The following is a 23,245-nucleotide window of genomic DNA, read 5'->3' on the forward strand; positions in this document are numbered from 1 at the left end:
AAACAAAGCACAGTATAGCTTTTTTAATGGTGCACTTCCATTATTCATTATATAAAGTATTTAAATCCAGGAACAGATAGTAGGGATTGTCAAACAGAAGCACTTTAATTGAGAGCCATACAGATGTGTCACTAAAGTATCACTTACCTCTAGCCCTTTAATAATGCACACTCACGTTTTTAAGGGAAAAGGGTGAAATAAAATAGAGCATGTAACTTTCATATAAGGAGAGGGGGAATATAGACTCAATCAATTCAAGAGTAGGCAGCAAAGAAGAAAATGAAGAGCGTTTGGTAAATGGAAAACACAAAATAAGCAGGAGAAAATAAGATCCAATATATCAGATATAAGAATAAATGGAGTTCTCTTTGCCATCTTTTCTCCTCCCTTGGAGCTGCTGCCATGAATGTCGAGGTTTGCAGTTTCAGAGGTTACAAGATCTACCCTGGACACAGGAGGCGCTATGCCAGGACCAATGATGGGAAGGTTTTCCAGTGTCTTAATGCAAAATGCGAGTTGGCATTCCTTTCCAAGAGGAATCCTTGGCAGGTAAACTGGACTGTCCTCTACAGAAGGAAGCACAAAAAAGGACAATTGGAAGAAATTCAACAGAAAAGAACCTGCTGAGCAAATTGCGGAGGGCTCTTGCTGGTGCAATCTCTCGCTGACATAATGGCCAAGAGGAATGAGAAACTTGACATTAGAAAGGCTCAGTGAGAACAAGCTATCAGGGCTCATAAAGAAGCAAAAAAGGCTAAGCAAGCAGCTAAAAAGGCTGCAATGGCTGCTGCTAAGACACCTATTAGGTTGGTGCAAAAGTAATTGCGTTTTTGCCAAAGGCAGCACCTAGGCAGACAATTGTGAAGCCTGTGGAAGTTTCAGCTCCCCAAGTTGGTGGAAAATGCTAAGCCGACAGATTAGATTTTAAAGTAAAGATTGGACTATAACTCTAGGTGGTGCTGGAGATTTTATTCTCATAGTAGGCATGTTGGGCCTTACATGGTCATAGGTGAACTAATAAGGTTAAGAATGTAAGAGGTAGGTATTTTATTAAAAAGTCTATTTGCTTAGCTGGGGTGTGTCGGGCACAATACAAAAACTTCTTTGTCTTAACTTTTTGGTTACATGGCTGTAAGTACTAGGATGTTACATGGATTTGCCTGGCTCGGTGACAAATGCCTGTACTCCCAACATTTGGGAGGCCTAGGCGGGCAGATCGCCTGACCTCAGGAGTTCAAGACCAGCCTGGGCAACGTGGCAAAACCCTGTCTCTACAAAAAATACAAACCTTGTTCCTACAAAAAATACAAAAAATATAAAAATGAACTGCAGGTCCATGGTGGCATGCACCTGTAGTTTCAGCTATTTAGGAGGTGGAGGTGAGAGGATCACATGAGCCCAGGAGGTCGAGGCTACAGTGAGTCAAGATTGCACCACTGCACTCCAGCCTGGGTGACATCAAGACCCTGTCTCAAAAATGAAAAAAAAAAAAAAAATAAAATAAAGGATGTGCTTTTTAGACTATTTTCTAGTTAAATTACTTTTTCCCATGATAGACAAATTTAGTTTATATTGGGTTTGCCTTGTAGCCATTGGTATCTTGCCTATCATTTGCTAATAGGTGAGTTGAAGGTGCTTAAAACTATCAGCTGTATTAATCTGCTCTTGCTTACCAAAAATATGCCTAAATGAAAAGCATGGCTGCTTGAGTAAAGAGTATCCTTAGCTAGACTCCTGGAGTAGTTTGTTGAGCTGGGGGTTTGCCAGAGCCATGCTAAATCGCAAAAATGTCTGAATAAACTGCTGATATTCAAGAGATATGTATATTGAAGATGTGATAAAATAGTAGTAATCATAACTTACATGTAAAGCATAGGCTTGTCCTTCTACAGAAAGTAGATCGTTTTTAACCTGCCAGCAGGTGCCAAGTTGCAAGGATACAACAGTGGACAAATCACAGTGCTCTTTCAGGAAACATCAGAACACTAGGTGAGGGTATAGTCAATGTCAACATTTTCCTCCATCCCCATTCTTTCCAAGGTGATAGAATTAATTTTTCATTCTAGTGCATGTTACATTCAGACATCTAAGCGTTGCAGGTAAAATGAGTAAGTCCCTTTGGGAACCTGAAAATGGAAACCGTATGTAAAATCAACATTAGAAATATGTAAGGCTGGGTGCAGTGGCTCATGCCTGTAATACCAGCACTTTGGGAGGCTGAGGCAGACGGATCGCTTGAGGTCAGGAATTTAAGACCAGCGTGGCCAACATGGTGAAACCCCTTCTCTACTAAAAATACAAAAACTAGCTGGATGTGGTGGCACGTGCCTTAATCCCAGCTACTCGAGAGGCTGAGGCAGGAGAATCACTTGAACAGGGGAGGCCGAGGTTGCAGTGAGCTGAGATCATGCCACTGCACTCCAGCCTGGGCGACAATGGAAGACTCCGTCTCAAAAAAAAAAAAAAAAAAAAAAAAAGCAAGATAACACAGGCTTTTGCTTATCATAAAAGCAAAATGTTAAGATTTTGCTTGGGGGAAAAGCTCTCTTTTTTTTGTATAGACAATATTATGCTATATTTAGGAAATTACTGGGAAAATAAAATCATACCCAACTTGAATGTAGAGCTATGCTTGATAACTTTTGGGTACTAAAATGTCCCCTTAAAAATAAATATATAAATAAATAAATGTGAATGGATTAAACTCACCTCTTAAGAGACAGATTTTTTCTAAGAGTGAACAAAAAATTAAAAATTTAAGGAGACACAAGCGAAGCGTAAAAACATAAAAGTTTGAAAATAAATATTAAAAACAGAGAAAATAACACAAATAAAGCTGGTATAATAATGTATTAGAAAGACAACTTCCAGGCAGAAATTATTATTGGGGATTACAGGATTCATTGCTTAAAAAAAGGAACAATTTACTAGGAAACTATAATAATCTTTAACTTATATGAATCTAATAAAATTGCCCTAAAAGTTAGAAAGCAAATTGTCATAATTATAGACAGAAAAATCCCAACAGTGTAAAAAATTTAATGCTCTCTTGAAATACGTCAAACAGATTTTTTAAAAAAGAGTAACACTGATATCAACACATAGATAATCAGGTTCTTTCCAAGCACAGAGAAAAATGGTATAGGATTTGAACAATTAAAACTACCAAGCATTGAGAATATATATCTTTCCAAGTATATATGGCACATATCCTTTAAGTGACTACCACACTATGTTAAATAGGCTTTTCCTTTTACAAATATTAAATGAGATTGAGATAGCATTCTATAATTAAAATGCAAAAATAGAAATAAGTTATAAGAAGTAGCCTTTTCCACCCATACATTTGGAAGCTAAAATCAAAATTCTAAATAATTCACTCATTAAATACTTAAAACTACAAACAAAATGACAAACTGTTTAGCATAGCATCACATGAAAGTACCTTGTACCCAAATTGATAACTTGATAGTGGGAGGGAATGTATAACTTTAAATGCATATTCTAGAAAATAAGAACTGCTGAAAGTTAATGAATTAAATATTCAACTCCAGTATTTTTAAAGCAGTGAACAAGAAAATCCACAAAAGGTATCACAACAAAGCAAATGAATAAAAACAGAAATGAATAAAATACAACACAACAAACAGAAAATTAATAACACAGGAACAGAAAACCAAATACCACATGGGCTCGCCGGCAAGTGGGAGCTAAACATTGGGTACTCAGGGACACAAAGATGGGAATTATAGACACTGGGGACTACTGGAGGGGGAGGGGTTAGGGGGTGTTGAAAAACTACCTATTGGGTACAATGCTCACTTCCTGGGTGATGGGATCATTCGTACTCCAAACCTTAGTGACATGCGATTTACCCATGTAACAAATCTGCATCCGTACCCCCTGAACCTAAAATAAAAGTTTAAAAAAAGATACACAGACAAAAGTAACAGGAAATTAAAACTTGAAAAAATAGAGTGGATAATTAAACCAAAAGCCATTTTAAAAAATTACCAATGAAATAGAAAACTCTGGCAAGATTAAGCAAGAATATAAGAACGCTGAGACCAGTAAACAATATTAAATGCAAACAGGGAGATAAAACTAACAGATAAAGGCAAACCGAACATCTTAGAACAGCAGGGGGAAAATTGGAAGAGTATGTATTGTTTTAAGGATGACATTCAAACAAATTTCTTATTACATTGAGTCAACTCTGTGCAATTGAAATATTTCATTACTCGAAGTAGAAAGTAATTATATGTTAAGCATCTTAATTGGTGAACAGACTGCCAGAAATTTGAATGATCAACCTACACATCATTTCTAGCTTGAAGCATAATAAATGACTCAAAACAGATCCTGCTAATACATTTGGAGGATATGTTGTTTTTCAGTGTAAGTAGTAAAATAGTTTCATGGGAAATTTATGAGACCAGAAAATTATGTTCTACTTTGGAAAGATTACAAGGCTAAACTCTGTTGTGAGAATGACTGAGATATCCCTTCGTTCAGTGTCTTGAAATTTTAACTGAGAGGCACATCATAGTATATCTTTTCTCCAGATTGGCAACATTTTGTGTGCTTTAATATGGGTAATAAAATGCCATTATTTAATAATGATGCCACAATCTTACATTTTTTATATGGCTTAGCATTGTACAAAATGTGTTGACATGTTGAATCTGTTTACCCATTTAATTGACATGTAATTTGTCCACATGACCACTTGCTCCTTCTTCATCATCGTATCTAACCATCTATATATTTTTTGAGACAGGGTCTTGCTCTGTTGCTCAGGCTGGAGTGCAGTGGTGCAGTCATAGCTGTCTTCAGCCTCTACCTCTTGGGCTCAAGTGATCCTCCTGCCACAGCATTCCAAGTGGCTGGAACTACAGGTGCATCATCAGGCCCAGCTAATTTTTTTATTTTTTGTGGAGACAGTGTCTCACCATGTTGCCCAGGCTGGTCTCCACCTCCTGGGCTCAAGTGATCCTTCTGCCTGGGCCTCCCAACTATTGTTGGGAGTATTTGGCTTTCTGTTCCTACGTTAATTTGCTAAGGATAATGGCCTCCAGTTCCATCCGTGTTCCTGCAAAAGCCACCGGAGCCGTGAACTTCATGAGCTCATGAAGGATGTATACATCCTTTCCAAACACAAAATGCATTCACATCCTTCAATGCTCCCAGGCGTCTCCCCCTACTCTTCTTGAAAGGATGTCACCCTCTATCTCTAAGCTGTTCTTGAGTCCCCACTGGCTTCAATTTTTTAAAAGTTTATTTTTCACAATAAATGGAGTCACGTATGTTTGTTTTTCTCCCTCGCTGCTTTGAGGGTAGAAACATTCCTTGTGTTTCTTTGGCAGATCACAGAAGCTAAAATGTAGCTTAGAAAAATTGTGTGCAACTCACAAATACTTGTTCATCGACTGGACAATTTTGCAGGGTGAGACTGCGAAAATTAACGGCCCCTAAAAATAATAAACTTAAGAGATGGAACAAATATGTAAGAAAGAGCCATGAAAACTGAATTCTCAAGTAATTCACGATGGCTGAAATACTTAGGATATTATTTATCCTAATACAGTCTAAAAAATTCTAATATGTATATTAATGATCTCATAATGATATTGAGATTAATAGATATATTAACGATATCAAGGTGAGGGAAAATTGTGAGCTATGTGAGATGTTCTTCAAGCATCAGCAACTTCGTAGTTGAGATAATCCAATAGGGAGACACACTTTTAAAAAGTCTCTTGGGGATGGAGCGTTAAAATCTTTGATACAGAGAAAAATTCTGCAAAAGTGTGAATTAGAAACTCTGCACCCCTCTCTGTGGCATCTCCAGATTGTTTTAGTGCATGTGCATTCTCAAACAGCCAAAAAGCAAACAAATATTTCACAGGGTTGATTAGTTTGCCTTCGATAAAAAGAAAAAAAATTGGGAGCTGTAGAGGGAGCTCTGGCTCTGTGGAAGATAGATACCAAAGCAGTCCTGCATGGTTCTTTCCCCCTTGGACAAAAAGAAATAAATAAGAATGAAAACAAACCCCGACAGTTAGAAAAGAAGAGCTACTTTTATTCTCGGTGACTTGATGATCACAGCCTACCCTGCTGAGGTTGGGAAAGGCTCTGTGGGTTTGCTTTGCTGGAGCCATTGGTGGTCAGGGAGCAAGCAGTGCAGGGCTGAGCTGCCCAAGTCAGCAGCCTAATTAATCTCGCAGGCTCAGTGGGGACCTTTGGGTTTATTCATTAGCTGCAAGGGTGAAGCCAGACGCATGTGTTCACGCTGAGGCAAAATGAGGGCAGAGCAAACAGGGGTAAGTGCATGGGTCTGCATGTGTCAGAGAGAGAGATGAGGAAGGAAAAGAACTCGGACATCCACCATCAAAGGCAAAACAAACCTGGCAGACCTGTTTCGCCACCTTCCAATCAATACGTCTTATCTATTCAAATTTTCTGCACGCTGCACCAACATTCATTTGCTGATAGATTCTAGAATGTGTGCACCTGTGCATCAAAATGAAGGCATGGTCTTCCCCGCACTTTGGGGAAAACGGCATCGTTGCCGTCAGACACTTGATACAAAATATTAGTTCTGGCCAAGTGTTCAAAACTCTAGCAAGTGCATATAAATGACCTGTTTTTGTTTGTTCTTTGTGTTTTTATCCTTACATCTGGTGGGAAATTTTCTTGAGTAGCTCTTTTTTAAAAAAAAAGTTTTATTGAGGTATAATCGATCTGCAAAAGAGGCACATATTTAATGGATGCAATTTGATGGGTTTGGATATATGTGCGCACCCATTTTACTGTTGGGACTGCTGTTGTGAAACCTCAGTTCTTGTCTTCTTAGTTTCAAAGAATTTAAACAAGAGACACACAGCGAAGGAGATGCAGCATAGAGCAATTTCTTGTAAAGGAAAAAGAATATTTTGAAAGTTTGGTGCAGAATAGACAGTACACCGTGAGAGAGAGAAATTTCAGGGCAAGCTTCTCATAAGGGTGAGACAGTATTGATTATTGCTGGAGAAACGCCCTTTAGGGGAGTCTTACATGATGATTCATAAGGGGATGGGAGAGGTGTTGCTAGTAAGCATGTTCTGGGTGGTCCCCTGGGTGCACATGCCCAGTAGCTGTACATGCTTGTTCATTCATTGCAGGTCTCATTAGCATCTTATATCTCTACCGAGGGGTGTTTTTTAACTATTAAAATGAGCAAAGGGTCAGTTTGAGGACAGGTAAAATAAAAATGCACGTGGTCTCTAGAAGGGAAAGTCCCTACTGAAGATAGCTTAGCTTGAATGAGCTCAATGACAATGCAAATGCTGAGGTTTATTGTGTTGACTGTACAGTCACCAGAGTTGCTGTGTCCCGAGGACACGGTCACTTTCTTTAATACTATCATCATTATCAAGATAAGAAACATACCCATTACCTCCAAAAGCTTTTTCTGTCCCCTTTTCTTTTTTGGATTTTTCTTGAGTGTGTGTGTGTATATGTGAGGACTAAACTCTGATTTCTTATCTTGCCCAAATTCCTATCTCAAGAGTCTGGGGAGCCATGCCCTACAAACCATAAATTCTCATCAGATGAGTTTCATTTAACCCTATATATTGTGACTTACCTTCCAATCTGACTTTGGCATAATGTTCCATGACAAAGAAGAAAATAAAAATATTTTACCCCAAAACATGTTTCTTTGCCATATTTTGAAATGGCCTTGCAAAGCCATCCTTTGCGGGGGAAAATGTGCATCTGTAAAGAATCTCTATTCACATAGCTAGATCTTTTTCTTCCAGGCCCTCCTAATCCTGAAGAGATTAACTGAGACTCTAGCACCTTTTAAAGGGTCTGAATAGGAAATATTTGTCATCTATTATCTCTAAGGGCAGCCACTACGAGACTTCAGAAGAACCCTGGTCTCCACAATCTTTTATCCTAACCTGAACATCTCCTTTCTACTGATCCCAGGTCTTTAGACGAACTCAACCAATTGTCAACCAGAAAATGTTTAAATTTACCTATAGCCTGGAAGCCCCCTACTTTGAATTGTCCTGCCTTTCTGGACCAAACCAATGTATTTCTCAAATGTATCTGATTGATGTCTCATGCCTCCCTAAAATGTATAAAACCAAGCTGCACCCCGACCACCTTGGGCACACATTCTCAGGACCTCCTGAGGGCTGTGTCATGGGCCATGGTCACTCATATTTGGCTCAGAATAAATCTCTTCAAATACTTTACAGAGTTTGACTCTTTTTGTTTACAACGTGTGTGATAAGAACACACAACATGAGATCTACCCCCCCTTAACAAGTTTTTAAGTGCAAAAATACTGCATGATTCCATTTGTTTTGTTATGATATATGTTGGTTTTTGTTCATTGGTCCTGGCCCATAACTCCCATAGCCCTGGTTACAGTCTTTTTTCATAATATTGGGTGTTTTCAGGCCTCAGGGGCAGGTCTTTCACCTTCTCCTGCATTCCTTTCAATCTAATATTCCCCTGCCTTTCTGAGTGTGGGTTTCAAGACCCTCCTGATACAGACAGGAAACAGGGAAATATTAGGTAGAAGAGGGCTGTTCCCCGGCAAAGGCATCACCCTCAAGCCTGGATACCTGTGACCCTAACTGGGAACAGGCATTCCCGTTTTTGCACCCAAAAGTTGCCTTTTGGCCCACTACACCCATCTATCCTGTACCCATATAAATCGCAAACCCCTGGTTCCAGAAGGAGATCAGAGATGAACAGAAGAGCAGAGGAGTGGCAGAATGGTATGGCAGAGAGAAGAAAAGAAGCATCTGAACACTGAGAGGATTTCAGCTGGGGATGGTCAGAGAGGAGATAGGCCACTGGGCAGCCAAACTCCAGGGGAAGACCATCTTCCCACTCCATCCCCCCTTCCAGCTCCCCATCCATCTTGCTGAGAACCACCTCCACCACTCAATACAACCCCCGCACTCATCTTTTAAGTCCTTGTGTGACCTAATTGTTCCGGGATGCTGGACAAGAGCACGGGATAGGGGAGGAGACCACCCCTCATATTGTCTTATGCCCAATTTCTGCCTCCAAAGAAAGAAGAAGTAAAAACTAAAAGGCAGAAATGAAATCCACAAGCAGACAGCCCGGTGCCACACCCTGGGCCTGGTAGTTAAAGATCAACCCCTGACCTAATCAGTTATTTGTACAAGAAAAGCACTGTGAAGATCCCTGTCCTGTTCTGTTCCGTTCTAATTACTGGTGCATGCAGCTCCCAGTCACATACCCTCTGCTTGCTCAATTGATCACGACCCTCTCATGCAGACCCCCTTAGAGTTGTGAGCCCTTAAAAGGGACAGGAATTGCTCACTTAGGGAGATTGGTTGTTGGAGACATGAGTCTTGCCAAAGCTCCTGGCCAAATAAAGTCCTTGCTTGTTTAACTCAGTGTCTGAGAGGTTTTGTCTGTGGCTTGTCCTGCTACATTTCTTGGTTCCCTGACCGGGAAGTGAGGTGATTAATGGATGGTCAAGGCAGCCCCTTAGGTGGCTTAGGCTTGCCCTGTGGAGCATCCCTGTGGGAGACTGCCACCAGCTTGAGCCACCCAGATCCTGAGAGCGCTCCCGGGTAGGCAATTGCCCCAGTGGAATGCCTCGCCAGAGCAGCGCGTGGCAGGCCCCCATGGAGGATCAACGCAGTGGTTGAACACTGGGAAGGAACTGGCACTTGGAGTCTGGACATCTGAAACTTGGTAAGACTAGTCTTTGGAACTTGCCCCACTCCATCTGAGTGGAAGTGTGGCCTGATCACCCATGGCGTGTCTGTACCGGCACTTTGGTTTTTTGTTTTTGACTTGGATTGCTTGATACTTTGGTTTTGGTTTTGACCTGGCTTGGATTTCCTGATACTCTGATTTTGGTACTGGTTCTGGTTTGGTATAAACTGAAAAAATGTGTGTGTGCCCTTTTTACCCATTCTTTGTTTTGTGGTGTGCGTGTGGTGTGAGCGTGGTGTTTTGTCTCGAGGAAACATGGGTCAGGCACAAAGTAAGCCCAACCCACTAGGAACTATGTTGAAAAATTTCAAAAAGGGATTTAAGGGAGACTATGGAGTTACTATGACACCAGGAAAACTTAGAACTTTGTGTGAGATAGACTGGCCAGCATTAAAGGTGGGTTGGCCATCAGAAGGAAACCTGGACAGGTCCCCTGTCTCAAAGGTATGGCACAGGGTAACCTGCAAGCCAGGAAACCCAGATCAGTTTCCATATATAGATTCTTGGTTATAGCTAGTTTTAGATCCCCCACAGTGGTTAAGAGGCCAGGCAGCAGCAGTACAAGTAGCAAAGGGACAGTTAGTTAAGGAATGTTCTCGCCCCACCTGCCGAGACAAATTGGCACCAAAAGTCCTGTCTGACCCAACACCAGAAGAATCATGACAGGAATTGGTACCAGCAGTGTCCCCTTCTTATTAAGAGGAAGGGCTCCCCACTCCTGAGCCCACAGCACCTCCACCTCCACCAGATAGCCACACTCCTAGACCACCCACAGTAGACAAAAGAGGAAGTGAAGCCACGGGAGAAACTCCTCCCTTGGCAGCTTGCTTACAGCCCAAGACTGGAATCCAAATGCCCCTGAGGGAGCAGGGATATACTGGGGTAGATGAGGAGGGACACATGGTGGAAAGGCGTGCCTTTGTGTATCAACCTTTCATCTCTGCTGACCTCCTCAAATGGAAAACTAGTACTCCAGCTTACACCGAAAAGCCTCAAGCTTTAATTGACTTGCTGCAAACTATTATACAGACTCATAATCCTACTTGGGCTGATCACCACCAGCTGCTCATGTACCTCTTTAATACAGATGAAAGGCGAAGGGTGCTCCAGGCAGCAAGTAAGTGGCTAGGGGAGCACATCCTAGCCAATTACCAAAACCCCCAAGAATATATAAGAATTCAGCTGCCAGGAACAGACTCCCAATGGGACCCAAACGAGGGACCAGACATGGAGAGGCTAAGACAGTACCGTGAGGCATTAGTAGAAGGTCTAAAGAAAGGGGCTCAAAAGGCTACAAATGTAAATAAGGTTTCTGAGGTCATCCAAGGAAAGGAGGAGAGTCCAGCGCAATTCTATGAAAGACTGTGTGAAGCTTACCGTATGTACACTCCTTTTGATCCAGATAGCCCTGAAAATCAGCACAGGATCAACATGGCCTTAGTTAGTCAAAGCACCGACGATATCAGGAGAAAATTGCAGAAACAGCCTGGGTTTGCGGGTACGAATACCTCACAGTTACTGGAAATAGCCAATTAAGTGTTTGTGAGTAGAGATGCAACGAGCTGCAGAGAAAGCCATAAGGAAGGCGAACGCCAGGCCAGGCGAGAACGCGGACTTACTGGCCACGGCCATTAGGGGAATTCCCCCGAAGGGAGTGGGAAAGGGAGGTTCCGGGAAGAATAACCAGTCTAATCGCCCATGCTTGCAATGCAACCAATGCACCTATTGTAAGGAAATAGGACATTGGAAAGATAAGTGTCCCCAACTGAAGGAAAAGCAAGGTGATTTAGAACAAAAGACCTCAGATAAAGACGAGGGAGCTTTGTTCAATCTGGCTGAAGGGCTACTGGACTGAAGGGGACTGGGCTCAAGCACCCCCAAGGAGCCCACGGTCAGGATTACAAGGGGGCAAGGACATTAAGTTTTTGGTGGATACTGGTGCCGAACATTCAGTAGTGACCACTTCGGTCACCCCCTTATCCAAGAAAACCATTGACATGATGGGAGCAACAGGAGTTTCCACTAAGCAGGCTTTCTGTCTACTGCGGACCTGCTTGGTGGGGGGACATGAAATAGTTCACCAGTTCTTATACATGCCTGACTGTCCCTTGGCCTTGCTGGGAAGAGACTTGCTTAGCAAGCTGAGACCCATCATCTCCTTTACAAAACAGGGATCTTTACAGCTAAAGTTACTGGGAACAGGAGTTATCATGGCCCTTACGGTCCCTCAGGAAGAAGAATGGAGACTTTTTCTAACCGAGCCAGGCCAAGAGATAAAACCAGCTCTAGCTAAGCGATGGCCCCGAGTATGGGTGGAGGATAATCCTCCGGGACTGGAAGTCAACCAAGCCACCGTACTCATAGAAGTGAAGCCTGGGGCCCAACCAATTAGACAAAAGCAGTATCCGGTTCCCAGGGAAGCTCTCGAAGGAATCCAGGTTCATCTCAGGTGCTTGAAAGCCTTTGGAATTATAGTTCCTTGCCAATCTCCATGGAACACCCCTCCTCCCTGTCCCTAAGCCAGGGACAAAGGACTATTGGCCAGTACAGGACTTGCTCTTGGTCAACCAAGCTACGGTGACTCTGCACCCGACAGTTCCTAACCCTTACACATTGTTAGTGCTGCTGCCAGCTGAGGACAGCTGGTTTACCTGTCTGGACTTAAAAGACGCCTTCTTTAGCATCAGAATAGCTCCCCAGAGCCAGAAGCTATTTGCCTTTCAGTGGGAAGATCTGGAGTCAGGTGTCACTACTCAGTATACTTGGAACCAGCTTCTCCAAGGCTTCGAGAACTCCCCTACTAGCTTCAGGGAGGCCCTGGCTCGAGATCTGCAAAAGTTTCCTGCTAAAGACCTAGGCTGTGTCTTGCTTCTGTACGTGGACGACCTTCTGCTGGGACACTCCACGGCAGTTGGGTGTGCAAAAGGGATGGATGCCCTGCTTCGGCACCTGGAGGACTGTGGGTATAAGGTGTCCAAGAAGAAAGCTCAGATCTGCAGACAGCAGGTAAGCTACTTGGGATTCACTGTTCGGAAAGGGGAGCGCAGCCTGGGGTCAGAAAGAAGCAGGTCATCTGCAGCCTACCAGAACCAGGCAGGTAAGGAAATTCCTAGGAGCTGTGGGGTTTTGCAGATTATGGATTCCAAACTTTGCAGTGCTAGCCAAACCTTTGTACAGGGTTACAAAGGGGGATGACCGAGAGCCTCTGTGAGCCTCTTTGAATGGGGGCCTCTACAACAGCAAGCCTTTTGTAAGTTAAAGGAAAAACTTACGTTGGCCCCAGTCCTAGGACTACCAGATTTGACAAAGCCCTTTACACTCTATGTGTCAGAAAGAGAAAAATTGTCAGTTGGAGTTTTAACCAAGACTGTGGGCCCCTGGCCAAGGCCAGTGGCCTATTTCTCAAAACAACTAGGTGGGGTTTCCAAAGGCTGGCACCATGTCTAAGGGCCCTGGCAGCAACAGCCCTGTGAGCACAAGAAGCAGATAAACTAACCCTTGGGCAAAACCTGAATATAAAGGCCCTCCATGCTGTGGTAACTTTGATGAATACCAAAGGACATCATTGGCTAACAAATGCTAGATTAACCAAGTACCAAAGCTTGCTATGTGAAAATCCCCTCATAACCATTGAAGTCTGTAACACCCTAAATCCCGCCACCCTGCTCCCAGCATCAGAGAACCCGGTAGAGCATAACTGTGTAGAGGTGTTGGACTCAGTTTATTCTAGCAGTCCTGACCTTCGGGACCAGCCACGGGCATCAGTAGACTGGGAGTTATACGTGGACGAGAGCAGCTTCATCAACCTACAAGGAGAAAGATGTGCAGGATATGCAGTGGTAACCTTGGATGCTGTCATTGAAGACAAACCATTGCCACAGGGCACTTCAGCCCAGAAGACTGAGCTCATTGCTTTAACTCGGGCTCCAGAACTCAGTGAAGGTAAGACTGTAAACATCTACACTGTCTCTCGATATGCCTCTCTAACCCTTCAAGTGCATGGAGCATTATATAAGGAAAAGGGTCTGTTAAACTCTGGGGGAAAGGACATAAAATATCAACAAGAAATTCTACAATTACTAGAGGCAGTGTGGAAACCTCAGAAGGTGGCAGTCTTGCACTGCAAGGGACATCGGCAAGCCTCCATATCAGTGGCCTTAGGAAACTCTCCAGCTGATTCAGAAGCTCAAAAAGCAGCGTCTACCCCTTACCGGGCATTGGTAGCAGCCCCCTTACTCCCTTAAACACCTGACCTGGTACCTACCTATTCTAAGGAAGAAAAAGACTTCTTCCATGCAGAAGGGAGGTAAGTAATGAAAGGAGGATGGATCAGACTGCCAGATGGGAGGGTAGCTGTGCCGCAGTTGCCGGGAGCCACATTCATATTGGCCATGCATGAAACCACTCATCTAGGTCAAGAGTGACTTGAAAAATTGTTAGGCCAGTACTTCTACATCTCACACTTGCCAGCCCTTGCCAAAGCAGTAGCACAACAGTGCGTTACTTGCCAACAGCACAATGCGAGGCAAGGCCCCACTGTTCCGCCCGGCACACAAGCTGATGGAGCGGCTCCTTGTGAGGATCTTCAGGTGGATTTCACAGAAATGCCAAAATGTGGAGGTAACAAGTATTTGCTGGTTCGTGTGTGTAGTTACTCTGGATGGGTGGACGCTTATCCAACATGAACTGAAAAGGCCTGCGAGGTACCCTGTGTGCTTCTCTGAGATCTTATTCCCAGGTTTGGACTGCCCTTACGAATCGACTCAGATAACGGGCTGGCATTTGTGGCTGACTTGGTACAGAAGACAGCAAAGGCATTAGAAATCACTTGGAAGCTACATGCTGCCTACCAACCTCAGAGTTCCGGAAAGGTGGAGCGAATGAATTGGACTATCAAAAATAGTTTAGGGAAAGTATGTCAGGAAACAGGATTAAAGTGGATACAGGCCCTTCCTAGGGTATTGTTTAAAATTAGATGTACTCCTTCTAAGAAAACAGGATACTCCCCTTATGAAATAGTGTATCATAGGCCTCCTCCTACACTACAGGGACTTCCAGGCACTCCCCGAGAGTTAGGTGAAATTGAGTTACAGCGACAGCTACAGGTTTTGGGAAAAATTACACAGACACTCTCTACTTGGGTAAATGAGAGGGGTCCCATCAGCTTATTCTCCCCAGTTCACCCTTTCTCTGCAGGTGATCGCGTGTGGATCAAGGACTGGAACGCAGCCCCTTTGCGGCCACAGCGGAAAGGACCTCAGACCATCATCCTGACCCCCACCCCCCACGGCTGTAAAGGTAGAAGGAATCCCAGCGTGGATCCACCACAGCCATGTGAAACCTGCAGCAGATGAAACCTGGGAGGCAAAACCGAGCCTGGACAACCCCTGCAAAGCGACTCTGAGGAAGACGACAAGCCCTGCTCCAGTCACACCCGGAGGCTGACTGGTCTACGCGTGGCCGAAACATGAGGAGGATCATCGTGGGACTCATTTTCCTTACAATTTGGACTTGTGTAGTAAAAACTTCCACTGATTTTCCCCGCATGGAGAACTGCTCTCAGTGTATGCATCAGGTTACCGAGGTAGGGCAACAAGTTAAAACAATCTTTCTGTTCTACAGTTACTATGAATACCTAGGAACTTTAAAAGGAGCATGTTTATATAATGACACTCAGTACAAGGTATGTAGCCCAGGAAATGACCGGCCAGATGTGTGTTATGACCCCTCTGAGCCTCCCATGTCCACAATTTTTGAAATGAGATTAAGGACTGAAGACTGGTGGGGACTCATAAATGATACAAGTAAAGTATTAGTCAGAACAGAGGAAAAAGGGGTGTCCAGACACATAACCTTGAAATTTGATGCCTGTACTGTCATTAATAGCAGTAAGTTAGAAAGGGGATGTGCCTCTTTTAGTTGGGAAAAAGGCTATATGACCGAAAATAAGTACATTTGTCGTGAATTAGGACTGTGTGGAAATGAATGTGGATACTGGTCTTGCGTGATTTGGGCCACTTGGATAAAAAATGAAAAGGATCCAGTCCACCTTCAGAAAGGAAAAAATGGCCCTTCCTGTACTAAGGGACAATGTAACCCCTTAGAGCTAGTAATAACCGATCCCCTTGATCCTCGCTGGAAAAAAGGGGAGCGTGCGACCTTAGGAATCGATGGGGCCGTACTGGATCCTTGAGTAAATACCTTAGTTCAAGAAGAAGTTTACAAACGATGTCCTGAGCCAGTGTTTCCAACTTTCTATGATGAACTAAATGTGCCAGTACCAGGAATTCCAGGAAAAACAAGAAATTTGTTTTTGCAATTAGCTGAGCATGTAGCCCAGTCTCTCAATGTCACTTCATGTTATGTATGTGGAGGAACTGTAATAGGAGATCAATGGCCATGGGAAGCCCGAGAATTAGTACCTACAGACTAGTTCCTGATGAATTCCCGGCTCAAAAGAATCACCCTGATAATTTCTGGGTCCTAAAAGCCTCAATTATTGGACAATATTGCATAGCTAGAGAAGGAAAAGAATTCACTCACCCCGTAGGATGACTTAGTTGTCTGGGACAGAAACTGTATAACAGTACCACAAAAACAGTCACTTGATGGAGTTCAAATCACGCAGAGTACTCCATTTAGTAAAATCCCAAAGTTGCAAACCATGTGGACCCACCCGGAGTTCCACCAGGACTGGACAGCCCCCACTGGATTATACTGGATATGTGAACATAGAGCTTACGCCAAATTACCCGACCAGTGGGCAGGTAGTTGTGTTATTGGCACTATTAAATCATCTTTCTTCCCACTGCCCATAAAGACAGGCGAACTCCTGGGCTTCCCTGTCTATCCTTCCCATGAAAAGAGAAGCATAGCTGTAGGAAATTGGAAAGATGATGAATGGCCCCCTCAGAGAATCATACACTATTATGGGCCTGCTACTTGGACGCAAGATGGCTCATGGGGATACTGGATCCCCATTTACATGATCAACCAAATCATACGGTTACAAGCTGTCTTAGAAATAATCACTAATAAAACTGACAGAGCCTTGACTATGCTGGCCTGGCAAGAAACTCAGATGAGAAATGCTATATATCAAAATAGACTGGCTCTTGACTACTTGCTAGCAGCTGAAAGAGGGGTCTGTGGGAAATTTAACCTTACTAATTGCTGTCTACACATAGATGATCAAGGGCAAGTAGTTGAAGACATAGCTAGAGATATGACAAAACTGGCACATGTGCCCATGCACGTGTGGCATGGATTTGATCCTGGGGCCATGTTTGGAAAATGGTTCCCAGTGCTAGGAGGATTTAAAGCTCTTATAATAGGAGTTATAATAGTAATAGGAACCTGCTTACTGCTCCCTTGTTTGCTAACTGTACTTCTTCAAATGATAAAAAGCTTCATTGCTACCTTAGTTCACCAAAATGCTTCAGCACAAGTGTACTATATGAATCACTATCGACATGTCTTGCAAGAAGACATGGGGGTAGTGAGAATGAAAGTGAGGACTCCCACTATTAAGTGAGATTCTCAAAGAGGGGGAATAAGGGAGGGGACCACCCCTCATATTGTCTTATGCCCAGTTTCTGCCTCCAAAGAAAGAAGAAGTAAAAACTAAAAGGCAGAAATGAAATCCACAAGCAGACAGCCTGGCACCACACCCTGGGCCTGGTAGTTAAAGATCGACCCCTGACCTAATCGGTTATGTTATCTATAGATTACAGACATTGTATAGAAAAGCACTGTGAAAATCCCTGTCCCGTTCTGTTCCGTTCTAATTACTGGTGCATGCAGCCCCCAGTCACGTACCCCCTGCTTGCTCGATCGATCACAACCTTCTCATGCAGACCCCCTTAGAGCTGTGAGCCCTTAAAAGGGACAGGAATTGCTCACTCAGGGAGCTTGGTTGTTGGAGACGTGAGTCTTGCCGAAGCTCCCGGCCGAATAAAACCCTTCCTTCTTTAACTTGGTGTCTGAGGGGTTTTGTCTGTGGCTTGTCCTGCTACAGGGATACAGAAAGCTGTCACATTGGCCTTCTATCCGTGCAAAAAGGCAGAGGGTCCACTGAGCTGGTTAACAGGTTAACCTAAGCCGTCTGCAGACGGCAAGGCTAAAAGAGCACACTGTAACACACGCCCACTTGGGCCCCTGCACCTGTCCATCTGTGTGCTCCCTCTCTTGTAAGGGGTTTAAGCAGCAGCAGTGACTGAACAGATGAGCCACAGCCGAGTTGCATGTTCTGTGAATGGGGGTCAGGAAACTGTCCATTTCACTCTCATGAGAGAGTCCCACTCTATTCCTTGAGGGAGAAAATGCTGATGTCATGAAGCTTCAATAAAACCCCAAGATGACAAGGTTCGGGGAGCTTCCAGAGAGCTGAACGCTTGTAGGTTCCTGGAGGGTGGTGCCGCAGGGAGGGCATGGAAGCTCTGTGCCTGTTCCCCTGCCATCAAGAAGAGTCCAAATCTGTAAAATATTTGAAGAGATTTATTCTGAGCCAAATATGTGTGACCATGGCCTGTGACACAGCCCAAGGGTATCAAGAGAACATGTGCCCAAGGTGGTCGAGATACAGCTTGGCTTTATATATTTTAGGGAGGCATGAGACTTCAATCAAATACATTTAAGAAACACATTGGTTTCATCTGGAAGAGCAGGACAGCCCAAAGGGGGAGAAGACCTTCTGGGTCATAGGTAGATTTAAATTTTTTCTGATTGGCAATTTGTTGAAAGAGTTATTATCAATAAAAAGGAATGTCTGGGTTAAAATAAGGGGCTGTGGAGACCTAAGTTTTTTTTTTTTTTTTTTTTTTTGTTTTTTTTTTTTTTTTTTTTTTTTTTTGAGACAGAGTCTCGCTCTGTCGCCCGGGCTGGAGTGCAGTGGCGCAATCTCGGCTCACTGCAAGCTCCACCTCCCGGGTTCACGCCATTCTCCTGCCTCAGCCTCCGAGTAGCTGGGACTACAGGCGCCCGCCACCGCGCCCGGCTAATTTTTTGTATTTTTAGTAGAGACGGGGTTTCACCGTGGTCTCGATCTCCTGACCTCGTGATCCGCCCGCCTCGGCCTCCCAAAGTGCTGGGATTACAAGCGTGAGCCACCACGCCCGGCCGGAGACCTAAGTTTTATCATGCAGATGAAACCTCCAAGTAGCAGACTTCAGAGAGAATAGATTGTAAATGTTTCTTATCAGATGTAAGGTATGTCTGTGTTGATGTTAATGCTGGAGGGATAGAATTAGGCATGTCCAAACCCCACTTCCCATCATGGTCTGAAATAATCTTTCGGGTTAAATTTTAGAGTCCCCTGATCCAGAAGAAAGTCCATTCAGATGGTTGGGGGGCCTCAGAATTTTATTTTTGGTTCCCATCCCCAAATCTTGCCCTACACGTCCTCATCTGTATCCTTTGCAATATCGTTTATAATAAACCAGTAAGTGTAATTAAGCATTTCCTTGAGTTCTGTGAGCTGCTCCAGCAAATTAATTGGACCCAAAGAGGGGTTTGCAGGAACCCTAACCCAAAGGTGGTCAGCCAGAAGTTCTAGAAGCCCGGACTTGTGACTAATGTGTGTAGGGGGGTGCAGTCATGGGAACAGAGCCCTCACCCTGTGAGATCTGATGCTCTCTATCTTTGGGTAGATGCTGTTGGAACCGAATTAGAGGAGACCTGGCTGGTGTCCACTGCTTGGTGTTTGGGGGAAAACCCCCCACACATTTGGTCACAGAAGTTTTCTGTGTTCATGGTTTTTTGTGGTGTGACAGCAGAGGGAGGACACAGTTTGAGGTGGGTTTTTGCCTATACGCCATTCATATGAGGTATCTAAAACAGTCAAATTTAGAGAAGCAGGAAACAGAATGGTCGTTGCTAGGAAAGGCGAGGAGAGGGAAAAGGGAGATGTTGATGGACAGTTCAGTTATTTGAGATCAGTACGTTCTAGAGATCTGCTGTACGTCACAGTGCCTAGAGTTAACAATAAGGTTTTATGCACTCTTGAGCAACTCCAAAGAAGTGACTGATCATGCTGTTGACCTTGCAAGGAAAAATTGTGGTAGGAAGCCCAAATCCCTTGAGATGCTTTTCAACAACTCAAGATGCTATTTAAAAGCTTTGAACATTAATAGATAGTTGTAAAGCCTTAACCTTTTACGAGAGTGGTTTTATGTCTTTTAAATGAAAAGGAGCATACTTCATTGTATTTTAGCTGCGTTTTTGTCCTGTAGTAGCTGAATATTCAGAATCTCTCAGATTTTCATCATCTGGTGCGTAGAAGCTGGTAGATTTTTTTCTCTTTATCCTTCATGTTTCTCTTTGATAGCACAGCTCTGTAGATATAAAACTCAAAAAAGTTTATTTTATTTTTTTCCTTTAGGTGGGATTTATCTTCTTTAAGACAACTTCCTGACCTCGGACACATAGAAGGCTGCTGAAGGCAATGGAGGATCCTTTCATTTCAAACAAAATCACATTCAATTTTTTGAGAGCTGCAGGCCTTGGTGGTGTTAAATTGTGTCATTTAGTATTAAAGAAACACGATAAAACTTTCAAAGACTGATCATGTGTCTTGGCTGTTTACCATGGAAAGGTAGGAAATTGGCTACAGCAAAAGCTATTCATGTGAAAAATAAGGATTTGAAGCACCTCGGACTACCATGGAGACAGAACCCACGGTTTAAATTAGTATTTGTGTGTCTATATTGGGAGGCATAAAAAAATAAACAGATGTGGATTTATCAAATGAACCCAAGCGAGGCCAGGTCAAAAGAAATTTCCAGGAGAAACTCCACATGTTAAATTTCTCTTTCTAATACAAAATGACAACACACTTAAACAAAGAACAGGCTGTACCAACACGGGTATTTTATCTCTAAAGGGGAGAAAAAGTCTTGACACCATTTCCTGTCTTCTCTTTATAGTTGGTCTCTCTATTTGGGCTATAGTAAAAATAATTATTCAGGAGAAAATTTCCTTTCTCTCTCCTTTCTTTCTTTCTTTCTTTCTTTCTTTCTTTCTTTCTTTCTTTCTCTTTCTTTCTTTCTCTTCTTTCTTTCTTTCTTTTCTTTCTTCCTTTCTTTATTTTCTTTTCTTTCTTCCTTTCTTTCTTCTTTCTTCTTTCTTTTCCTTCTTTCTTTTGTCTTACACTGTCACCCAAGTTGGAGTGCAGTGGTGTGATCATAGCTCACTGCAGCCTTGAACTCCTGGCCTCAAGTGATCCTCCCATTTCAGCCTCCCAAGTAGCTGGGACTACAGGAGTGCACCACCAAGCCTGGCTAATTTTTAAATCTTTTTGTAGAGATCGGGTCTCCGTATGTTGCCCAGGCTGGTCTCAAACTCCTGGCTTCAAGGGATACTCCCACCTGGGTCTCCTAAACTGTTGCAGTTGCAGGCATCAGCCCACCACGCCAGGCAGGAGAAACTTTTTATAAGAGCCAATATATTGTGCGTTAGGTGTTGCAATACCATATACTGACAATTTCCAAGTCTATATATGTCTTGGTTTAAGGAGTAAAACATAGTTAGTGCACATTCATCTTGCATCAGTACCCGAAAGTGATTTTAATTGGCAAGAAGACTAGTTTATATTTTCTTTTTTCTTTTTTTTACCAGTTTTACTTGGCCTATCTCATATATTGTTAAGTAGTCTATGTTCAGTAGAGTCCAGAAAGTATTTGTTCAGTATATATATATATTTTTTGAGACAGGGTCTTGCTCTGTCACCCAGGCTGGAGTGCAATGATGTGATCATAGCTCACTGCATCTTCAAACTCCTGGGCTTAAGCGATCCTCCTGCTTCAGCCTCCCAAGTAACTGAGACCACAGGCATACAACACCACGGCCAGCTAATTTTTAAATTTTCAGTAGAGAATAGGTATTGCTATATTGACCAGGCTAGTCTTGAACTCCTAGCCTCAAGCAATCCTCTCACCTTGGCCGCCAAAGTGCTGGGAATACAGGCGTGAGCGATTGTGCCCAGGCTATTCAGTATTTTTGTATACCAACACTTTACAGGGAATTGTGGAAGACAGGTTTAAGAAGCAAAGAACTTAAAATATATCTGAGAAAATAAAACTCGCTTGTATGAAACTAAATATTTTGGTATTATGGGGCCAATCATGACTATCAATAGCAATAAAAAGCATTATCCATATCACATATCTACGGGCTATGTTCCAGTCTTGTCATGCAGTTGAAACATAGTTTACTTATTTATGTCTTATTTGTTTTATACCGTCATTTCTCAGTCTCCATGGAAAACTGGTTCTAGGACTCCTCATGAATATCAAAATTTGAGGATGCTCAAGTTTCTTTTATAAACTGACATGATATTTGCATATAACCTATGCATATTCTCTTGTATACTTTAAATCATCTCTAGATTCCCTAAAATACCAAACGCAATGTAAAAGCTACTGTGTTGTTTAGGGATTAATGACAAGAAAAAGAAAAGTCTATACATATTCAGTACAGACCCTTTTTTTCCTGAATATTTTTGATCCCCGGTTGGTCGAATTCACAGATATGGAACCCGTGAATACAAAGGGCTGACTATACATCAGGTATGGTTGAACTTGAGGCAATGAGCGACAGAGGTCAGAAGGAATAAGATGGAAAGGCAATAAATAGAAAATAAATTCTTCACTGTTTTTTCTCTGATCCACTACAATGGAAACCAGCCTCACTAGTATGAGAATAGTACAAATGAATATTCATAGAAATCTTTAAAATGTTTACAAATAACCTCTATGTCAATTTGTAATTTAATCTTTTTTAGAGAAATATAGATACATTTTACTTTAAGTTCTGGGGTACATGTGCAGAACATGCAGGTTTGTTGCACAGGTATACATGTGCCATGGTGGTTTGCTGCACCTATGAACCCATCATCTAGGTTTTAAGCCCTGCATACATTAGCTATTTGTCCTAATGCTCTCCCTCCCCTTGCCCCCTACCCCCTGACAGGCCTCAGTGTGTGATGTTCCCCTCTCTGTGTCCATGTGTTCTCATTGTTCAACTCCCACTTACGAGTGAGAACATGCGGTGTTTGGTTTTCTGTTCCTGTGTTCGTTTGCTGAGAATGATGGCTTCCAGCTTCATCCATGTCCCTGCAAAAGACATAAACTCATTCTTTTTTTATGGCTGCATAGTATTCCATGTTGTGTATGTGCCACATTTTCTTTATCCAGTCTATCATCATTGATGGGCATTTGGGTTTGTTCCAAGTCTTTGCTATTGTAAATAGTGGTGCAATAAACTTATGTGTGCATACGTCTTTATAGTAAAGTGATTTATAATCCTTTGAGTCTATACCCAGTAATGGGATTGCTAGGTCAAATGGTATTTCCGGTTCTAGATCCTTGAGGAATCGCCACACTGTCTTCCACAGTGGTTGAACTAATTTACGCTCCCACCAACAGTGTAAAAACCTCCAGCACCATTTAGATCTTAATTCCAAATGGCAAGCAGGTAGGCTGCCAACTTAGAG

The 23,245-nt window shown here is 42.9% G+C and overlaps 1 pseudogene; it reads left to right on the forward strand.

The window, feature by feature from the left end:
* Nucleotides 1–402: 402 nt before the first annotated feature.
* On the forward strand, nucleotides 403–908 carry LOC129476364 (large ribosomal subunit protein eL24-like; annotated as a pseudogene).
* The last annotated feature ends 22,337 nt before the right edge of the window (nucleotides 909–23,245 follow it).

The sequence above is a fragment of the Symphalangus syndactylus genome, chromosome X (assembly GCF_028878055.3).
Source record: "Symphalangus syndactylus isolate Jambi chromosome X, NHGRI_mSymSyn1-v2.1_pri, whole genome shotgun sequence".
NCBI lineage: Eukaryota > Metazoa > Chordata > Mammalia > Primates > Hylobatidae > Symphalangus > Symphalangus syndactylus.